The sequence below is a fragment of the Gymnogyps californianus genome, chromosome 7 (genome assembly GCF_018139145.2).
Source record: "Gymnogyps californianus isolate 813 chromosome 7, ASM1813914v2, whole genome shotgun sequence".
Classification (NCBI taxonomy): Eukaryota; Metazoa; Chordata; class Aves; order Accipitriformes; family Cathartidae; genus Gymnogyps; species Gymnogyps californianus.
Genome location: NC_059477.1, coordinates 30434952 through 30457325, shown reverse-complemented (window position 1 = coordinate 30457325; position 22374 = coordinate 30434952). Strand labels below are relative to the sequence as shown.

The 22374-nt window shown below is 43.3% G+C and overlaps 1 protein-coding gene across 1 annotated transcript in view; it reads right to left on the bottom strand.

Annotated features, from left to right (window-relative positions):
• Window positions 1-13605, bottom strand: part of GLI2 (GLI family zinc finger 2) — a 196039-nt gene extending 182434 nt beyond the window's left edge. The window contains exon 1 of the mRNA XM_050900282.1: window positions 13551-13605. The gene's annotated coding sequence lies outside the window, so the exon portion shown is untranslated. The remainder of the gene's footprint in view (window positions 1-13550) is intronic.
• Between the last annotated feature and the right edge of the window lie 8769 nt (window positions 13606-22374).

The window sequence follows — 22374 nt, the reverse complement described above, 5'->3', positions numbered from 1 at the left end:
ACGTGGTCCCTCCCCCTCACTGTAACCCAATCTGCCCCCTGTTCTCCAGCAGTCTCCCCTGTGATATCCCTGGTGGGAGGTGAAGATCTTCCTCTTCCTCCCCATAGACACAAGCTATATATTTCAGCTGGGCAGAACACAGCAGTTGCTCTCCCTTAGGCTGGTGGGCCCAGCATGGGCACTTGCCATAGCCCAGCAGTATTTCTGCCACTACATCACAGCTGATTGCTGAGTCCAGTTTGAGCACTGCAGTTTCCCAGTAAACGTGAGGAACTGGTGAGAAAGGAGGTCCCAGTCACAGCACAACTTGTCGAACTAATTCGTCAGAGACACAACCTGGTGGAAACCCTGCACTCACATGGGATGGTGCCAGCTTTTTTTCTGAACACTGCACACCTCATCATTCAAGCATCGCACTCATAATTACACCTAAATGTGAAACACAAACTTTCTATTATTGTCTGGTTTTCATAGAAAACCAATAAATCATTCATTTCTGCTGGAGAGAGAACTCCAAGCCTGACACGCAAGACACACGCTGGGATCCAGCCTTTCAACATGGATTCAAATCTAAGCTTTTGAGTAGAATAAGTATGCTGACCCATTCGGTACCCAGTATGGCCAGTACGGTTGCAAAATGAGACATCAGTTGGCACACCCAGCACCTAAGGTCCCAAGCTGGCAGGAGCGCCACCTACTATTACAAGGTACAACTGGATGCAGGCGCTGGCATAAATCCCACTCATGGCAGTGTTTTTAAAAAAGAAAAAAAGGGGGGGAGGGAAGGAAAAATAGAAGGAATACAAACGAAATATGATGAATTTTCAGCAGAGGTCTAGAATGCACCTACAGCTAGCACATGTAGGCATGCATGTATGATCCCTCATACCGGCTGCTCTGGTCTTCCCAGCCCTCACCATCTGTCCTTTATTTTAACATAACTCCCCAACAGTTTCTTGCTTATCAGAGATGTGATCTGAAGTCCTACCACCGGACCAACCTACCGTTCACCACTCTTTTCTGCAGAAACCCAAGCAGCAGGCTTTTCCAAGATGCTGGGTTTTTTGGTGCGGCGAACTTAATAGAGATGTTGAGTGAAAGCGCTGGCTGCCTCCTGCCCCTGCTGAAATCAGGAGCAGACCTCCTGCGGAAAGCAGCCCCGGGGAGCGGCTCTAACACGAAGCAGCCTTTACCATCCACGGCAGCTGCAGTGCCGGGCTGCCGTTGCCATCTTTTCTTCTGCCACATTCATCCTGGCACCAGAGATCAGGAGGAGGAGCGGCATCCCGTGGCCATGCTGCCGGAGTGACATCCAGGATCCGATGGGTGGCTGGACTCTGACCTCCCATCTGTACACAATTTTGGCCACCAGTGCGAAAGCTCTGCATCACTGCAGGTTGGGGAGATGGGCAAGGGGGGCATTCAAAGAACGTTTTAGAGGCAAATCCCCTGGAAGCCGCTCTCGCCATGGGAGGGACCCAAGAGATCTGGATTAATTTGCCTGTTTGCTTTCAGTTTGCTTCTTGCGACCTCACAGTAAATCGCTTAACCTTGTAGGCAATAAAGTGAGATGCCAGCATTTTCAGCTCATGCTATTCACACTATGCTCTAATCTAGTTTGCATGTCCGGTCCTGTCATTAGCTGGAGGAAACATTAATCCAAGACAGTAGAAAAGAAGGAGTAAAAAATTGTTTCTGGAAACGCAATGATTCTAATGGCAAATGTTTGTTATGTAGACCCACAGCCGAGTTAAACTGAAACATATTATATTCCATGAAAAAAAAGTTTTAACCATATGTTTAGTCATTTGTGAGCTCTTGATCCTAACACACAACATAAGCTGCAATATCAGTGTCAAAAGTGCCTGATTTAAAGCATGAGAGGCAGAGTTACATGAAGTCAAGTCAAAATCACTTCTTCAAGTTCACGGACAGAGACCTTCGCGTGGAGTGACAGGTAGGGGGGAACAGATCCCAGGGTCTGCACGGGAGGGGAGGAAGAGGAAAGTTTATTTCATTAAAAGTTCTTCTGTGAGATTGGCTAGGGAGAAGATAATATAGCTGGGGGGAGGACTGAGACAGCTAAAGAATAACACATGGTATGCTTTCAAAACATACAGCAACATGTGACATTCGTCTGCAAGTCTGGCGCTGAGGAGCCTGTGGTCTGGCAGCAGTGAGAATTTCTGCTTTTTATTTCTTAAATCATCACAGGCATTTGAACTAAACCCCCCACCTAATAGTCTGAATGGAAGAACATAAAATCAGATTTTACGTACCGTACTCTCAGTCAGCCATTTTCTCAGCGGATTTTTATCCTCCAACTCAATTCCCACATCATTAAAGTGATGCTGTCTCTTTAAAACACAACGCGGTGCCTTGCCAAAGCCTGCAATAAGAATCACTGGCACCAAAACAGTCAAAGCACAGAGCTTAATTCTCTACTTAATAAGACAATTAAAGAAGAGTATTTGGATACAGCAGTCTGCAAGTACCAACACAGAGCACTGATGTCTCCAAAGGCATGTTGATCTGAAGGCTTTATCAGAAAGCATCTGTCGCAACCAGATGCCATCAACACCTGAGAAAAGTGGGAAATAAAGTGGGTTAATGTGGTTGCAATACACACAAAGGTTTGTACTGCCCAAGTCCCTATTTATGAGCATTTTAGAGGGTGCATGATAAAGTGCTCTGATGCAAAAATGCATGTACGCTAAAATAAACTAAAATATATGTACACAGCTGCCTTTGTTTTAAAAAAAAAAAAATCTTGTGGAAATAACCCAAATTACAATGGAATTAACAGTGCTGTGTATTTGGTATCTTCACTGCCATAATCATAGGAAGGCTTATAGGAAGGCTGTTTTTAAACGCTGTGCTTTGACGGATGCCTTAGTATACATGGATGAATTGAGGTACACAAACAAACACAGGCACCAATGATTGCTCATATGGAGTCTCTTGACCATATCTGCCTCTAAGTTTCCAATCAAATAATTCTCAAATGTCATCTCCTAGCAGGCTTCATCCTGCAGAGCTGAACCAAAGCTAGAGAAAAAGATAACAGCAGCGATATAATAACTAATTAGTCATTTGATTAGCTGGCAAGAAGACAGGGTGCTGCAGTTCTGTGACCTAAAAATGCCACCGATGACCTTAAAGCTCCATCTCAAGGGTGTCCAGAAATCTGTAACCTCCAGGGAGAGAGGGAGAAACGGGTGATGCCTAAACTCCATTAGCTCACATGAGATGTTGAAATAGCGTAGACGTTAAGTCGAGGAGAGGTGTGACAGTTGAAGCAATCAGCCAGCAAAAGAGCACCTGCAGCACTGCACTTTGTTTGAACTGCTGCACCAACAGCTCCTGGTCCAGCCTACATGGGAGGTTCGTGGTGATGTGTGATTTAGTACACCCAGAAGGCATGCTGTTTGGCACGCGAGAAGCACAGATCTCATCCTAGCAACTAACAACATGTAGCAAGAGGGGAAAAAAAACCAACAAAAACCCAACTGCTCCCCCTTCATTACAGGAGGGCTAACATCCCACCAGCCCCAGGGTGGCAGCCCCTCAGCCACACCATGCCAGAAGAGAGTGGCCAAGGAAAGGAAGGAAAAGCCACTTTGAAGAGGGCGTCCTGAGTGGTTGCCTTCTACACCTCGACTGGAGGGTCCTACGCTGCACTGAGAAGATCTGCTCCTGGTAAACCCCATGAACGTGCTGGTTATTCGACATGCAGCAACAGGAGGGGGGACGGGTGAAGCCAGGAGGTTCCCTTAGGCTACAAAGTTGCGTCTTCAACAGCAAAGGAGGAAGACACCAAAATGACCAGGGCTAGGGGTCCCAAGTTATTTTGTGCCCCCTTCCTTCAGCCTGACAGCTGGAGCACATCGTTATTTGACTGCATCCAACACACTAAAAATTTCCAGCCTAATCTGAGGCAGTGCCACCCCAGCAAACCATCAGCCAGTGTGGAGGTACCCAAGGTGACCTGAAATGAGCCAGCCCAGAATGGGCAGCAGAGAGCGATGCCGGCTCAGTGGCAGTGAGTTCCCCCCACCAAGAAAGCCCTGCTCATCTCCCACCTTCAACAGCTTGGATGGCGTCTGGCTCTTGGGTATCTCTACCCTGAGAAGAGATTAAAGGAAACGAATGCCTTGGCAAAGATCCCCCTGCCATCTGCACCGCTGGAAATGCCCTCTGGAAAGCAAAGGAGGAGGATCTCTCACCTTGCACGCTCCTGGGAGAATGGTGCAACCTCCAGCGGCTGCTGGTGCTGCCCCATTTCATCCCCGTCCCCTAGATGCAGATCCAGACCTGCCTTTCGCCGCCCACCTCCCCCCCCGTGCTTTGTCCCAGAGGGATGAACTCACCTCCAGCACCACTGAATTTCTCAGAATAAGTCCAACGCATAGTTTAAATTTTAGCAAGCCCTGCCGGAGGCCTTGGAGTAAAATGCAGAAGTAGGAACATTTTCTCAAATAGAAAATAGAGATTAAGAGTGCTGCAGCAGGGTCAGTTGTTAGGTGCAGGCTTTGCTAAGACAACGCAACACAATGAAGCACAATGTTTTCCCCTTCATTCCCTTTTCTTTAAAAAAAATCGGGTTTCCCCAACAAATGAGACCCCAATAGCACACAAAATAAATCGAAGGCAAAAAAATTAGCCATGGACATGCTTCATTTACACATGTACTATGCCCAGCTCTGTATTCTTACTGTTCTGAGAAGGGAAGAGCAAAGTTAGGAATACTGTTACTGCAGTTTACAAAAGGAATTTGAGATTTCCAAATCTGACATTGTGAATTGGAACAAAACCCCAAAATGCTGGAATTCTCCACAAAAGGAATTTTAAAACAATCACTTGGAGCCTACTGGAAAATCAATTGTATTGCTACTGTATTTCCTACAATGGAATTGTATTTTTTAAATTCTAAATAGAAACTTGCTTCAACACAATACCTGTAAAAAAAATGAATTTTTAACATTGTCAGAAAAATTAATCTCTTTTTTTCTGCCACTTTTTGACAAAACTGACCTGATTTTGCAAGAGGTTTTAGTGTTGATGACGCCAGATATTGGAATATGACTCCATCAACGAGCCCTAGTCAGGAAATACCAAAGCTGTGGTTGCCAAAGCAACATAATTAACTTGATCACAGTACATACACTGTGCACCACTTCCCAAATGGCCCTTTAACACCCATCTAAATCCTTGGCTTGAATGGCACATCAGGATGAATTTCTCCTCTGAGTTCTTCAAGAACACACACAGCAAAAGAAGAAGTTGTCAAAATTACTAAAAGCCAAGTACCACTCTGCTCCCTGGCCAACAGTCCCCTGGGCTTGAAGAGGTCAAGGACCAATTCTTGAGCCTACTCCCATGACTAATGGCTGTAGCAATCATGGAAACACATGGTCCTGTTGCATGGAGCAAACACATTTTGTAAAGCTTCACTTTTAATTCATCTACATCACCAAATTTAAGAGGTTTGGTTCTTTTGTGGCATAATCAGTAAAATTCTCACTACCTGGGCAGGGAGGCCCGGACGTTGATGCTAAACCTTGACCCTGGGGCCACAAACTTCAAAACCTGAATATGCTGTCACTAACTCAATGTGTACAATGTATCAAAAATAAGCTTCTGTCTGTTCATTTGGGGGAAAAAAAAGAAGAAGTAAGAAAAAGAAGAAAATTGAGTGATGGGCTTTCAGCCTGTCATCAGACCACAGTGACCTCAATTTTTTGAGAAATAAAGTCAAAATCTATTCTTATCTTCAGAGATTCAAGATGTATTTATGTGTCAAACTTTCTCCCCCTTGTCCTTAGCCTTTGGGAAGCACACTAAAAATGATATCAAAGCCTGAAAACCCTGCGATCACATTCGCATTCACCTTTGACCCAGGACGCTTATAGCTCTCACCAGCTCCTCGGCTCGTCCTCACCGTACGGTGAAGATGGCAGGTCTGGGAGCAGCTCGCAGTGAGCTGTTCAGGATGAAATAAAGGCCACTTTGCATAGCAAAACTGCGCCACTGTGCTCAGTTTTTAAAGGCTGAAAAACTTTACTTTGGCAGTTTTCTACTTCTTTATATCCTTGAAGGATGTTTTACCAGCATCTTCCTCTTCTTACACGCAAATATTTGATTATTCTCTTTGAAATGCCTCTGTAACATCTATAGGAATAAGACGCCGAATGCAAACACTGATTGATTCTTTCTTAGCCATCAAATGTGCTTACACAGCAACTACACACAGCAAATGCACACAAATCTCACATTTCACGTTTAAAAATATGAACATGCTGTGGTTTTTTTTACTCAAACATAATGAATGAGCTTAAATATTAGAACTTGAAATTATTAAGTAAATCATGGCACCTGTAAAGCTTCTATTTGCATAACATTAATTCATGATGGCATGTAAAACAAATTCATCACTCTCACTATATTGTAGTCTGATTTATGTTGGAATTGGAAAAAATAAAAATCATGAGCACAAAATTATGTTGACAAGATGGACGTGCTCTTCGAAGCCCAAGATTTTTTTTCTGAAGCATCAAAACAACTAAATTATGGGAAAGAGGGCTGGGAGAAAGCATCTTTAAAAATGAATAACACACTAGCGTCACACATACACACTCTCCAGTTATTAATGTCAAGCATGGTGAAGACACTCTAGAAAATCATTACCATTCATAGCTACTAACAGCCATTAAATTTCAATCAATTCAACTTAACACAAGTGTACTTCAGCAGCCCTTACAGTTCCTTATAGAGGTGGCTCAGAAAGTCCTGTCTGACTTATTGCATTGTCCACTGCACAAAGAGGCATTGCTGAGGATTGCTCTGAAAAGGAGCTATCTTGGTGTTGGGAACCGATGCTCTTTTAACACCGTTGCAATCAACAAACCTTGCTTTTAAAGAAGGTATGATAAAAGGGGCTCTAATAGGACTCCACAGGTCAGCACGAAAGGGAGCAATATACTGATTTCAGCTAGGGATGCTGCTTTCCAAGCTGAAAAAAAATAGTGGGATGTTTTCAAGGGGTTTTCAATTAATTTTAGTAACAGAATCAAACTGCTTAACACAGTTAGGGTAAGACAACTTCCAGGTGATCCACTTGCTCGAAGAGAATATAATCATTAAACATATAGGACATTTAAAGAAAAAAAGAATGTAACTTCCAGAGACTGGATATTTAAAGTTCCCAGGGATGAATATAAGCCACAGCGCTGTGATATTACAGCATCTCCTACTCATCTGAATTGCATTCGTAACATTGGAAGTTTTTCCACTGCTACTGCAGGAATTAAGCTGTGCAGCTGACCATCCCTTGCAGATCCTGGGGAGGACCAGCCAGTCTCCCACCAGGGTACTTCGCACCTCACGGCAGGAGTGAGGGACGGTGACCGCAGGGTGCTCATCACAGAGGGGCTGGACCCACACTGGCTTCCGCTGTGCAGCTGAGCATCCCAGAGAAGGCATGTTCCTCTGGAGGGATTTCATTAGTTTCATTTGAATGAATTATCTACGGTAAAATCCCACATTTCACAGGGGATAGAAGACTTTTTTATTACCTTTTTTTTTTTTTTTTAGATGGGAACCCAGATTTTCCCAGCAGGGTACATTCTGCTGGGCACAAAGTCCTTTCTCTAGATTTGGAGGCAGTTTAAGATTGCAGGTGTGTATTCCTACAGAACGGAGAGTCACTCAGTCCACAGAAAAACAGATGCAGTCACAGATGTGCCATCACTGTAGCTGAAATTACAAGCTCAAGTACGGATGCCCTTTTGTGGCTTTCAGCTCATCCCTTAAAAGTATCAGCATTGATGATACTACTCATTACGAGAGTATTTGGGACTGTTCTACAGAACTCTATGGTTTTCCTTCGTCTGGGATTTACACCTTAGCATTTAACATAGAGTAGCAGTGAAGTTCTTTGGAATCAAGAAACACCCAAGAAATCTCTCAGGCAGATATATGCTCCATTTTAACTCATTTCCCTACACTTACAAGCTGCACTAAATGAAATGAAATTAATGTTAAATGGCCTTTATTGAAAAATCTTCCAATGACAGGATCAGAAAGTGCCAGAGTTCAAGTAAATCGTTCCATGGAAAATGTTAGCAAAGCTTAATCATACTGGAAGCCACATTTAATTACAGCTTTTTAAGTCCATCTGGGAAAAAAGAAGAGACTTAAATATGTCACCTGAGATGATCTAGATACTGAAACTATTTGTAAGTTAACAAAAGCATTTGCATCACAAAGCGCTCTGGGGCAGCACCACGGCAAAGCAGATGTGTAATGAACAAGGATCATAGCACCAAAACAATCAGGATTGTAAATAACTACTACTAATCTGCAATCATTTAAATTTGGGTTTAATTGCTAGGCAGCAAATACATTTCATTCTTGAAGAGGTAAATGCTCTGCGGAATACACACTTTAAGGTATTTAGCGGCAGAAGCACCACAGTCAAGAATCTAAATGTCAGGAGGGCAGAGAAGAAGAGACAAGCAGCAGCGCTGGATCTGCCATGAGATCACAACATTAAACAAACTTTTCCCTGGAAGAGAATTAATAATGCAGCCATCCCCACTGTATGTACTGTAAGTGCTGCAGGAGTGACACAATGACGCACATGGGAGGCAAGAGGGTAGTGACTATAGAACAAAATTCAATCTAGTGCTAATGAATAAAAAGTTCCTTTTATTTGTCTGTTGTTTTTGGTTCATTAAATTTTCCACAGATTTGCAGAGAAGAAAACGTGATCAATAAACCTTGACAAAAGTGAACATGTGAAAAAGGCGAGAGAAAGGCACAGGAAGATAAAAGTGATATCCCGATCACAGATTTCAGAGGCAGATGACCAGAGCTTTGGGCTGCTGAATAATCTGAATAGACCATCATTTCTTTACAGCCTTTTACTTTCTTTTCCCTGACTGTTGGAACTCTTCATTCAATACAATAGTAAATGCACTAAAACTTTTTTTCTTATGCTAATGGTCGAAATCAGGCGCTCACAGTTAAAACACACTTCCCACCAACTTGTTTTCTTTAAAAAAAAAAAAAAAAAAATTAACCTATTCAAGTTAAACTAAAATGTCAAAGACAGCTTAAGGCTTACTCTCACCATTCCTCAAAATTAATGGTTTTCTCCCCAGCAGATACAAAAAGAAACGACTTGAATAAGGATAAAGCTGCTAAACTCTTTTCATATGAAAAAGAACACTTAGAAAGTAAAAAGAAATACATCCAGTACAAAGGTCCTGGTACCTACAGTTCTAATTTGTATTGTACTTCTAATTTGTATTGTTTTCTCTTGGGATATTTATAATTGCAGAAAGGTGACAGACAATGGCAAATAATTGTGAAATGACGAGAAAGATTCACCAGTGACTAATGTATTTGGGCAGCCATGCCCATGACAGTACCAGAAACGCTTCCATTCATTACCATGGGGGTCCAAAGGAGCCTATTTTCAAATGTTTTCTAATTTGGGTGTCCACTTCCAGGCACCAAGGCCTCTTTTTCAGTGGTACTGAATATTCACAAATCCCAAACAATTTTTACGGCTCTGAACTTTTGAATTACAGGACAACAACTTTCCTGTTCCCTTCGTGCAGCACATTTCAGCTTTTGTGTATTTGGTTTTGGTTTTTTTTACAAGAGTATGGGATGCGGTTTTACAGTGGACAAGCGTGGATGAAGAAAAGTTCTGTGGCCTCTCCTGGACTATAGACATCTAGCATGTATTCACTCCCAACTGGAAACGGCCTGCAGAAAATTAGACCTGATTACCCAGTGTTTCCATTCCAGTCACTTGTTCACAAGGGAAACCTGCAATTTTGCCTCTTCAACTATCAAGATTACCGTGCAAGATCCAATTCTCATTACTTGTACGCCACATACCAGTTAACTTCTAGAAGATGCGTGTATATGGGATCTGCTGTATACATGGGTCAAGAATTGTATGTACTACATGTGTGTGCATATACGTAGAGGATGCACAGGCACACATGTATTATTTGCCCTCGAACATAATGCCTTCTTGCCGTCATTCATACTAGGATTCAGTCTTTGCTATTATTTTATTTAGTGTTGTTTTAATTAATTCCCAAATACCTCCTGTTGTTTTGGTTTTCTTTAAAAGGGCCCTGGGAACAGAGCTGAAGCAAACCCTAAATACCACTTAATGCTTTGTGGCAAGTTGTCCAAATGCGCAACTGTTTAAAATATTTACCCAGGTATATAAGGGGGTTGTGCAGCTCTCGAACAATGCCCTGGAATCTTTCCCATCAGTAAAAAAGCAGACAAAAAGCAGACTGCTTAACCTCAATGCCTCAGCAGCAAGTGAGAAGTGCAAATATCGCATTTCTATAAAGCCCTGGAAGCTTCATAGAAATGGAGTGGCAACTAATTAGTTTGATGCTATAGTCACATCTAATGTTCCTAAGTAGCTTCTTTGAAAAAACTCACTGCCTTGAAATCTTTGGCCAGATTATTAAGTGGAGGCTTTGTGATGGAGCAATAGATAGGTGTTTGCTGCACAAATACATACAGATTTTGGTGACTGCTTACTGAATCCACTGCCTTCGCTAATCTGCACTGGAAACTTCACTATGAACAGAACACTTCTCAGAGTACAAAAGCATGAAGTATCTGTGTACCTTTCAGACTACAGGGCAAACAACTGGCTTACAGTAGGCCACCAAAAACAGGGGGAGGCAGTTAACCAAGTGTCCTCCATACTTACAAGCAGAGAATGAGGATAATGCTATGGTTATTAGGTCAGATGCTCTACCATATCCTTAAACAAAAAAGATGGGGCCAGAGGACTGGGAAACTCATTAGAAAAAGTGAAACTCTCTAAATAGAGATAAAGTATCAGGATCATGAAAAACATATTTTCAAGTTATACAATGCTGTAGTGATCACACAACCCTTCCCCTACCCAGCTGATCACATAGCCCCAGAGCCTGTACAGCTTCTACACAAATGTGCCACTGAAAGGGAAGTAAGATCATTAGAATAACAGAAACCATAGTCAAAAATGGTTCTTTGCCATAAAAGTTTTAACTGGTTTTCAAAACAATGCCAAAAATCCTGGTCATTATATATATGCTGCAAAAAGGCTCTCTTTTCTAAATGTGACTTCAGTGTTCAGTGTGATGTTAGGGAATGCAGGCTGCTGTGTATTGGATATCTGAGGTCAAGTTCTGTTTTCTTTTATACAAGTATAACCTGGAGTAGCTTCAATGAATTTACACTAGATTTATACTGGCATATGCATCTAGTTCAAATTCTTCTATGGCTCTAATTTTTCTCTAAATGAATGACCTAACACAAACAGTATTTGTCCATCTGTATACATCCCCTCTGACACACTGAAAAAAAGACATTGAAAGGAAGTTGGAAACAGTCCTCGAGATCTGTTTTTCTTTGAAGAACAGCAGTTGCATTTCTGGGCACGTCAAAGTCACATACTTTAAGCAATAACAACATTCAAGATCAAGTGAATCTTACCTCACCTTGCTTTAAAGATTAGCTCTTTCACAAACATACACCAGAGGCTTGGATATACACATACCCATAGATTAACAGTTCATCTTCAGTGGATCAGGCACTTTTCAGTGCTACAGATAGGTCATGTTTTGAATCAAATGACAAATTTGCAAGAGTTGTTTACAGTGGAAAAGCCATAATGAATTTCATTCACTTCTTAAAAGTTGTCAGTTTTGCAATAACATTCAATATGACATTTTTATTGCAATTCAAAGTTTGACAGGTGTCAACATTTCCTGAAGTTCCAGCCAAAATACAAATTACCATATCCACCCATCAGAAAAGTTGAACCAAACCAATTCACCAACTGTAGTTGCTGTATGCAGCAATTACCATGCATTTCAAACATCCCAGGAGCATAAACAATTATTTAGCAGGATCTTCTTTTCCAGGTGAATGTAGTTTCTTTTCTAGGGAAGTTAAGTGAATTAGGTTTAGAACTAAAAAAAACCAACCCTTTTTTTTTTTTAAAGCAAGGTAGCTAGAACAAACAGATCAAATCAGCAAGTCTTATAACAAATCAGTCTATTCCACTTCTGTATATTTTGAATTTCATGGCTTATTTACTTTACTTTTTTGGCACCAACTCCATAGTGCATGCCAATACAATATTTGTTTAAATGCTGTTTTATGCAGCGTGCTAGTCAAACGCTTACTTTCAAATTCTTGTACATCCCAAGAGCCTCCGTTGCAAAAAAAGATAAAATAAAAAAGTGAAGGGTATTGGCAGGGGGTGGACAAAGTTTTACAACTAGTCCCTTTATCTGTGGCTGTAAAAATATAAACACGATATGCCAATAAAACGCGAATTTCTGTACGCACAAAGGTGGGCATACAGGTTTCCAGCACCTGGAGCCGTATGAAATATGAGGGCATCTATAGGAAGGCACAAGTTTCGCTGGCTCAGCCCGCGGTGACCCCCACGCCTGCACATTTGCTCACCCGCACGCGTGTACCGGGAGGCCAAGCCGGGCCCCGGCACCGACCCTGGCTCACCCGGGAGCGCTCGTCCCGGCCCCGCGGAGGGGGCACGGCTTTGCGCGCACCGCGCACCGCGCACCGCCACCGCACCCGCGGCAGAGGCGCAGCCCCGTCCCGGGAAGTTTTGAAGCCCAGGCTGCAGGCTAGCAAAGTAAATGTGTATATATATATATATATATAAATAAAATCGGGTAAGCGGCAGCGGCAGGACCACTGATAACCATCCTAAGCCCCTGCGCTGGAGAAGTCAGGTTTCCCAGGAAATTATGGCAATCACTCGAGGCAGAAAAGGCATCTAGATGAGCCCATCTCCCTCCCCTCCTCCCTGATTGTTTTAAAGCCACCGAGTCCGGGGGAGAAACTCTCAACTCTCTAAGTCCTTAATAGGATTGGAGTCCGGGTCTCTCCAAGCCGCTCCTCATCACACAGGGATCAAGTTGCAGCAGGGAATTTTTTAAATTCCTCAGCAAATATACTTGTCGAAAGATTGCCCCTCCCGGGGGGGGGGGGGCGGGGGGGGGGTGACAAGGAGGAGGGGGGGCAACTTAATTTAAAAAAAAAAAAAGGCAAACTCACTGCTGGCTTTGGGGAGCCCGGCTGTCCTCCGGGACCCGGGGCAAGACGGGCCCGGCAGCGGCTCGGGGCTGGGACTGTCACCGCAGCCCCCGGGAAAAACAATGGCCGTGGAGGCACGGCCCAAAGCTCGGTCCCGGCGGGGTCTGGGCGGGGGGGGGGGCACCCACCACAGAGGCACACACACACACACACGCACTCACACACTCACACACACACGCGGCCGCATCCGCCCTGCTCACCTGCGGGGGGGGGGGACAGGGGACGGGACACCCCCCTCCGGGCACCCGCTGCGAGGAGAGCCCCTCGCAAAATTTCTACCCTCCCTCATCCCACCCCAGCGCCGGGCACCTCCGACAAAAGCGGGAGAAGACGGGGGGGGGGGGGGGGGGGAAAGCACAATGAAAAGACACAATAAGCATCAACTTTACCCAAAAAGCGGAGCAGCAAGTTTTCAGCAGGCGAGCGGTTGCTGCGGAGCAGAGCTGCTCCTCCGGACCCCCATCATAAACTTGGGGGAGGGGGGCGTGGGAGGGACTTTCCCTCCGTCCTTCCCTTTTGTGCCTCTCCCCCCCTCTCCGTTCCGCTCCTCGCCAAAAGCTGCCGCGAATCCCGGCGGCGGCGCGGTGTTCTCCCCGGCTGCTGCCGCGGAGCAGCTCCGCGGAGGCGGGCGGGGAGGGAGGGAGGGATGGAGGGAAGGAGGGAGGAAGGGAGGGCTGGGGAGGGCCGGGGGCAGTTTGGAGAGGTGCGGGGCGCCGCGGCTGCAGGGCGGCTCCTGCTGCCCATCAGCCCGGGCCGGCGGCGGGACACGGCGCGCACACATATACATACTTTTATATATATACATACACACACACACACACACAGGTTGAAGTTGAGCAGCCTGCAGGGAAGACGCTGGAGCGCTTTCAAGCCCTGACACAAGAGGAAAACTGGCTGTAGGGTCTGTTTTCTCTTTCCTCCCCCCGCCCCCGCCTTTAACAAAAAAGAGAAACCAAAACCTTCCCACCCTTTCGGCGCGGGAGCAGCGGACCGCTCCGGATCCTCTCTCTCCTCCCCACATACCCTTTCATCCCGGATCACCCCCTCGCCTCGGCGTACCGCACCATTTTGAGTGCGGGGCTTTCTCTCAGCCGGGGTGGGATCCGTTCCCCCAGCCCGGCCCCGCCGTGCCGCTCCGGAGCGGGCCGGGAGCGGGGCCGCCGGCAGCCCCCCCTCACCCCGCTCAGCTGGAGGGCATCTGCAACAAAACCACAAAAATCCCCCTTCTTCGGGGAAAGTAGCCCCCCTCCTCCCCCCAACAACAAAAGTTTGGCCTTGTGCAGATTCACTCGCGCAGAGGCGGGGATGGAGCTGGGGGGTGGTTTTCCTCCAACTTTGGTGGTTTGTTTTTTTTTTTTTTCCCTCGGGAGTTTGCGCTACTTTTCAAGCCCCCGCCCCGCCGGGGTTGGAGGCAGCAAAGCCCCGCGGAGCATCTCCGCGGCCGCGGCTAGCCCGGCCCGGGCTGTGGCCGTCACCCGGCGGGGAGCCAGCGCCGGCACACGGGCGGCTTTAGCCTTCAGGAACATCTTCGGTGGGAGAAGCGTTCATTAAAGAGTGTTCCCTAAACGCGGTAACCAACCTCACCGGAGCATGATAATCTATTTTAATCCTCGTGTTTTGGGACCGAGCTTACGAGGAGAGGAAAAAGAACCTCCAAAAAGTGCCCCGCTCTCACCCCAAATATCTTCGCTTTGGCACTGATCTGGTGCATTAACAGTAACGCCAATGAGAAATGCGGCAGTTTTAACTTGGACTTTGGCCAGACCGGGCTTGTTACTTGATTTGTTTTGATTTCTTTGGCTATGGAATTTATCAAAAGTTTAAAACACAACCAGATGCTGCTGGGGAGGGTCACTGCGCTGTACCCCAAGAGCAAGCTGAAACTCGCGGTATCATCAGGGTATCTGACTCCGGCAGGATTATGGCCAGTACCATGGCAACCGCATGCCACATCAGCCCCCAGCTTCACTTTCAGTCCCTTGGGCAGTGTTAACATTTGCCAGCGGATTTGCCCGACACGCAGCCCAGGTCCGGGCAAGTGGAAAATTAGCTTTATGCCACTCAGAAACCTTCCTCTTCTAGCCTGTGCAAAGCAACCTGGCTGGAGCCCAGGCTCGATACTACAATTTTAGTCCTAAAAACCTGCTACCAATTTGGGTGCCTTCTGTCTGAAAGTTTGCACACCTCCTTTTTTTTTTTTTGGAAGGCATTAAAAGGCTGATATTTGAGGGTGACAAGTGGCTCCCCATGCACTCCCAAATCCCTTTTATTCCATTGAGATAGCTTGGGGAGGACTGCGAGGCAACAGGTTATTTTGCCAAGCACCAACATTGCAACTTTTTTTTGGTCAAAGACTAGCACTAGCATGCACCCACTATCTCATCCAAAGATATTCCCTCCTCTCCCCATGGTACGCATGCAGCCCGTGCTGGCACAGCAGCACAACCTTACACCACACAGGTGGATAATTTTGTGCTGAGAGGAGTTTCATTGCACCTACTACTGAAGAGCACCACACAATGGAGAGGGGGCTTTGGTTACCCAAAGTAGGAACAAACCAAGTCTTTGATCTCCAGAAAACAAAGTCCACTTGTATTCCCAGGTTACTTTACCGGGGAAAGATGACATGGGCTTGGGAGGTGGGTTAGAATAAGAGGTTTTTGGATGGACCAAAAAGAGAAGCTGGCAAAAAATTAACAATAGATATATTCTAAATTCGTGCTGCATAGTTACAAACGCATGTACATCCAGACTGTTGGCCAAGAACATTTTTAAAATCAAAAGAAGGAAGAATTAAAGGATTAATTCAGAGCAGTTATGTAGTTAAGAAGGACAGTTTTCCTTTCTAGAATTCATACGTGTCAATCCTTTAGAAGATGGTGATTTTTAAGCCTGAACGGAAACTCCTCCTTTTTGTCAGAAGGATGATGGCTGGTGACGGCTGGAATTTTTTGAGAACTTTGAGTCGGCTTTTACATTATCTGACTGCTGTAGCTCATCCATCCTTTCCTCTCCCGCTCTGCTCATTGAACTGCCCTCTCTTAATCTTCCATAGGTGTCCAAGATTAAATAGATGACAGAATGACTGACATTTGGTATACATAAAAGAACCAAAATATGAACAAGGGGTCAAAGTGCAGCTCTTCCCTCTGGTCTTCCCTCCTGTTCTTGTACAACTTGATCAGGATGAAACCAAATAGGGATATAAAGATATATGACAACGTACACTTACTATACCTTGCTGTAGCATGAGTGTGTGGATACAGAAGACATATTCAAAAATGTTCTGGACTAAGGGAAGAGGGTTTTTTAATCACAATTTTTAAAATGCTCTCACAATGATAAAAGATTGACATACCACCAGGTCCAGGATTGCTAATCTGGGATCTGTCCCACTTCTGTTAGGTCAATGGAACGAATCTGATTAACCACAGAGGAAGTCAGACTAGCCTCAAAAGGCACAAATGTGGCTTTTAAAATGCTTCATATAGTTCTGAAAGAGCACTGTAATTTTTTTTGTTAAAGAAGATATTTAAAGAAAATTGTGGAAAAACCAATGGGGGATGCTCCATTCTGTTCTGTTCGTGTCTATAGGATTTATTTCTATAAATCTTCATAGATCCTCATGATAAATTAAAAGGCCCATTTGAGTATTCCAAAGGATACTCACAGGTAGAAGCTACCAGAAAAAATTCACATTTAAATATGCTTCTCTTTTAGAATGAAGGAAATAATTACATGTGGGATGATCACTAGGAGGCAGAGGCCTAAAATCATGTTTCATGCAACTCGTATCTTTATGAAGTCTGGTTTAAGTCCAAGTGGGAAGTAGTACATGATCAGTTATGCCCTGATTTAAACAGTTGTACCAGCTCTGGGGTCCATGAAGTTGCATCAAGTCTGAATGCATCTCATATCTATAGAATATAATTAATCACAATGATATTTAATAAATTAACAACGTTGTGTGCAATGCTGGCTCAGAATTTGCTAGGAGAATGGGGAAGATTTTTTGGCACAATACAATCCCTTCTTTTTTTAAAGTAGCCCAGTTACCTGGGGGAAATCGTAACTGTGGGTAGACAATGAGACAATACTCAGTGGGTTGATATGCAGCTCTGATTCCTATCTGCCTCCATGTATGTGTTGTCTCTTGTTTAAAACTTCAGTGGTAAGTTCCTTGAGGCAGGTGCCATCTTCCTGCATTTTACATTTTGATTAAGCCTTATTTTATTCTTCCTCTCTCCAAAGTATATCCAAAGTGTAACTTCAGTGCTAATTTCCTGATAGCTGCTTCTCTTTTCTTTTCTCCTTCCTTTTCTTTTCCTTTTCTCTTTTCTTTTCTCTTTTCTTTTCTTTTTGCTTTTCTTTTCTTTTCTTTTCTTTTCTTTTCTTTTCTTTTCTTTTCTTTTCTTTTCTTTTCTTTCTTTTCTTTTCTTTCTTTTCTTTTCCTTTCTTTTCTTTTCCTTTCTTTTCTTTTCCTTTCTTTTCTTTTCCTTTCTTTTCTTTTCCTTTCTTTTCTTTTCCTTTCTTTTCTTTTCCTTCACTGGAAGGATCCATTCTTGCCAGGTTTAATCTATACTGGATCATGAATATTGAGCTAATGCCATAAACTTTTCTAAGGTTTTTCCATGATTACGAAAGGATACTTCCATGCTACATCAGCAAAGGAGGTAGTACTTTCATTTACTGCAAAACTGGCCTGGAAGCCTGCCTTTCATTTCAGATAGCGTGCAGGATCTTATTCAACTTTAAACACAAATTGAAATGTCCTGCTAAAACAGGACCTTATTCACATGACTACATACACTGAAATTACTGCTCGTAAAATGATAAGTAAACCATTTGAACGTGCATTCACCATGAACTAGGAATATACATGCCATCCGTTACCTGACTTACCAGAAGGACAGAAGCTTCTTCAAAATGCACAAAGCCCGTCATGTCTGCACAGTTTTCAAGAAGTGACATGCTTGCGGCCGCTCTTGCCAGACCCGGCCTGTTCTTGAACGGTGAGAGGTCCCTTCTCCCATTCAGATCTGAAACAGAAAGCACGTTTTGCTCTAAGAGTAGGAACTCCAAGCTCCAGCACCCAAACTACAGAAATTTAACGTGAAAAGCTGGGGTCTGGGTCTATGCCTCTCATGATGTTTCCAGCTGTAGAAAAGCAGCAGTACATCGTGCTTACTTGGGGAAAGTAAAAATAAGTGGCACTTCAGAAGCATTGCTCTTTGGCATGGATGTGAAAACAAAATGCACAGCTTCTGAGGGACAGTCTTTTCTTATGATCCTTGGCAGTTTCTCATTCTTCATTCCTCTTCTCCCTGTCCCTCTAACTGCAGCCCCCTCTGCCAGCTAGGGGATGGGCTACAGAACTCTGCCTGTCTGGGGGTTTGAGAAAGGAGAAGGGCAGCATACCAGCTTTGCAGGGCTCCTTCTGGACTTCATCTGTCCCCAGCAAAATGCTTGATTTGGTGAGGAGCCAAATAACAATTTTCTTGCCCAGGGTTGATTGGGTTACTCAAAGTGTGTTGTCTCCTTAGAGGGAGGAGAGGAGAGCAGGGGGTGGGATGCACAAAATAGTAACTGGGGTACCTGTACATGGCATTGTGTGAAGAACTGCAAACAACTGGAGCTGGCAATGTACAGAAAGCAAAACTTGGCCATTGATACGAGGTTAATGATATTTGTTGGAAGCTACATTTATATTTCATGAGGGAAAACTAAGGAGAAGACTTTTCATTCACTCCAGAAAAAGAAAACTTGTTGGGTTTTGCAGAAAAACAGAAATCCCTGTCAGTACAAAATGTATAATGTGGTGCTTTACACATTATACTATATTGCATGTACACACTGTGTAACAGTGTATATATAGTGATGAATAATTTGCACTGATTTGCCCTGATGTTAGGCTGCTGAAACATTATCTACAGTGGCCAGTGATTGTAATAAAAGTTTGTGCTTTCCCCCAGCCAAAAAAACTTTGTCCATTTAACCTTTACGGTTCCGTAAGTATTAATTAGGATATCTAACGCTTATCTCATCCAAGGCCAGATGAAGAGTTCCTGATAAAGCTGGAAAGGAAATCCCAATTCCTAGTCCCAAATTCAGGCTACTAGATTGTGCTGTCTCAAGAAGAAATCCTTTGTCAGAGCTCAGTCTTCTTGCCACTGCCCTGACTTTCAGAGTATATAAAGTGTTTGAAAACATCTCACCTTATTTGCTTTTGTAAGTCACTTTTTCTAAGACTTTCAGAGGAACTACAAATCTTCTAGATGACATTTCAGCAAAAGCATGGACTGTTGCACTAGTCCTAGTTTTAGGAGGCTGTAAAGGAATAAAAAGATTAGAAACAAGAATATGACTATATCATCCACATCTCAGAGTTCTTGTGTACTGAAGGCCCCTTTCTCAAGATAACATCCCCAAGGGTTGCAGAACAACAGCCAAAGTTGTATAAATGCTAAGAGTTTTGGAAAGGGCCCCTAATTTTCAGTACTCAAATTTTCAGAGGTAGCCTGCCTTCTTTGAAAATCAGAGGTCTGTGAGTTATCTCAAGTCAGGCATCCAAAATACCCATCCTTTACTGTGAATCTTGACTAACATCTTATGATGATGAGCAAAAAATGTGGACAGAGGTGTATGAAACTGCTGGCTGAACAGCACGAGGGGTCTGAAAACTCTATCAAGCCAATGTGAATTTCCATTACATTTGTTGAATAAATGAGTGACATCAACATCTGGAATCAGAAGGACCCCAGATCCCTAAATAATAGCCCTCCTACATACTGCCCACAGAGGTCCAGCCTGGTTTTTCTGAAGAGACAAGTAATGTTTGCAATCATACCTAATATATTTCAAATCGGTTATATTGTTTATAGATTGCTTATGTCAAAACTGGTGAATTCTCCGGTGTGCTTTAGGATTTATGCATTCTAGTTCTTTGCAAGGTTTGTTCTTATTTGTTGCTACCTGCAAAAATATATCTCTTGGCCCCAATTCACAGTGGAACAATGTTAGGTCATTATTCCTTGAATTGTTAGGCTGTAAAGAAGCAATTTCTCACTAACCTGTGACACAGGAAATTGTGATTCTGATGTCAGGTCATTTCTGGAGTTCCTTTTACAACAATCTGTTTTTCTGTCAGCAAATGACATTTATGTATTATTTCCAGAAAGTGTAGGCTTCAGTATTTTTGTATGTATACATTCAATATTTCTCTTCTGCCTCTTATTCTGCATAGCCTGGAGTTTTAATATATGATTCAACTGATAAATAAATATATTTTGATTGATAGTGCAAATACCTGGTAGCTGAAACTAGTGCTACTTTAAAGTGCTTCTCAGAATAGTTGAGTTTCCTGCTTTTGTTTTCAGTGAGATTTCTTTTATGAAGCATTGTGATGAATGATTAATGCTTGGATACCCCTTTTCTCTAGATTCTCTGCTGAACTTAATGTGTTGCTCTGAGCTCCTCATGAAGGGAACACAACCCAAACTGCCACCACAGCAAGATTTTATACCCTGTTTAATAGGGTTGGGTGTTATGAACCACAATCACTAGTGAGGTTCAGAACTTCCTCTTATGATAAGAAAATAGATATGTTTTACCAATATACTGCAGCCTCATGCAGTTATTTTATTCTACTCATTTGAAATTGGGTAACATGTAAAACATTTGACAGATGACAGTGTGCATATGTTTTACTAATAAATATGCATATTGACTACACAAGAAGTGGTTTACTGGCAGAATACATTTTACATATACTTAGGGAACCGATGCTATAAAGTTTCACATCCACAGAGACAAAAGTTATTTCCATTGAAATGCACAGCATCAAACCTTTCCACAGAACTAAACCACTTCTCTCTCTCTTTTCTTTGTTATTGGTTTTTAGGATAATATGTACAGATAGGTAGTTCTATAACACTAATATAATTCCTTTCTTCCAGTAAGATCCCAAATATTTCCAAAATAGAGCCTAAATCCTGCTGGCTTTACACACAGGAGATGATCTGTGCATGTCTCATGGGCTAAGCAAATGGGACATAGTCCTCAGTGGTAGATAATATACTAGATCAGGTAGGCATACACAAAATAAATGTGCAACTTCTATACATTAGAATCACATTCAGCACCACTGCAATGTAAGTATCTTTGGCTTAAGTGCAGTAGCTATTTAATAATCCAAGACAATTTAGATCCGTTTATATATTTATAGAACAATGGGATCAGCAGAAGGTGACTAGCAAGGGCCACATAACCTTTCACCAAAAGCCTGAAATGCATTTCTACAACCTTCTAACCACTCACTCATTTCAATCCATTGTTTCCGATGCATGGATTCAAACTGAGTTTTCCAAAACAGAATGAGAATTACAACACTTATACTAATAAACAAACCAAGACCAAATAAATTCCATCCCTAGAGGCTTCCAAAATTTGGAGTAGACAAATCCTAGAAAATATACTGTAGTAACAATCTTACACGCAAGGAGAAGAGAGATGACGTTACTAATATCTAGTTTATTAATCCTTGATTTCCTCAGAATCAGCAATCACAAAATTGTTTAGCGTAAAACATGAAAAAACCCCATGATGTTATGTTGGTATAAAAATGTGGGATACATCTGGTTCTGTGTTAATATGACCTATTAATAGGCCAATTAATCTTCCAGTATCACTGCAAAATTCTCAATTCCAGCTGGCAGAGCCAATATGACATAACCTAAATACTAACTGTAACATGGTGAGAATGACAGAAAATGGGGGCACCATGCCGAGCATCTAATCTAGGAGGGTATTGCTCTAGGTTTCCTACGTATAAATGCAGAGGGAGAGACTTGTGCATAGGTCATGTCAGAGCACGTAAGTCAGGCTGTTGCTGTGAATCCCTCTCTGGAGAAGCTGTGCTTTCCCCCAGCCGCCCAGGCAGCCCCAAGGGGAGCTGAGCTTCCCCAAGCCAGGTGCTTACGGTGTGAACACCTCCATACTGACCATGCAGATTGTAATCAATGCAAAGAACAACATTCCTCTCTGCAAAGATCATCTCGAGATGCTGACAAACACTGAATACAGCCCGGTAGTCCTGACTTATTAATAAATTCCAAATATCAGAAAGAATACTGCTTAAAGTCCTTCTGTCTTTTGGTCACAGCACCCCTAAGCAGCAGTAGGGTCCCCCCAGAACAGGGCTGGTAACTCACGGGA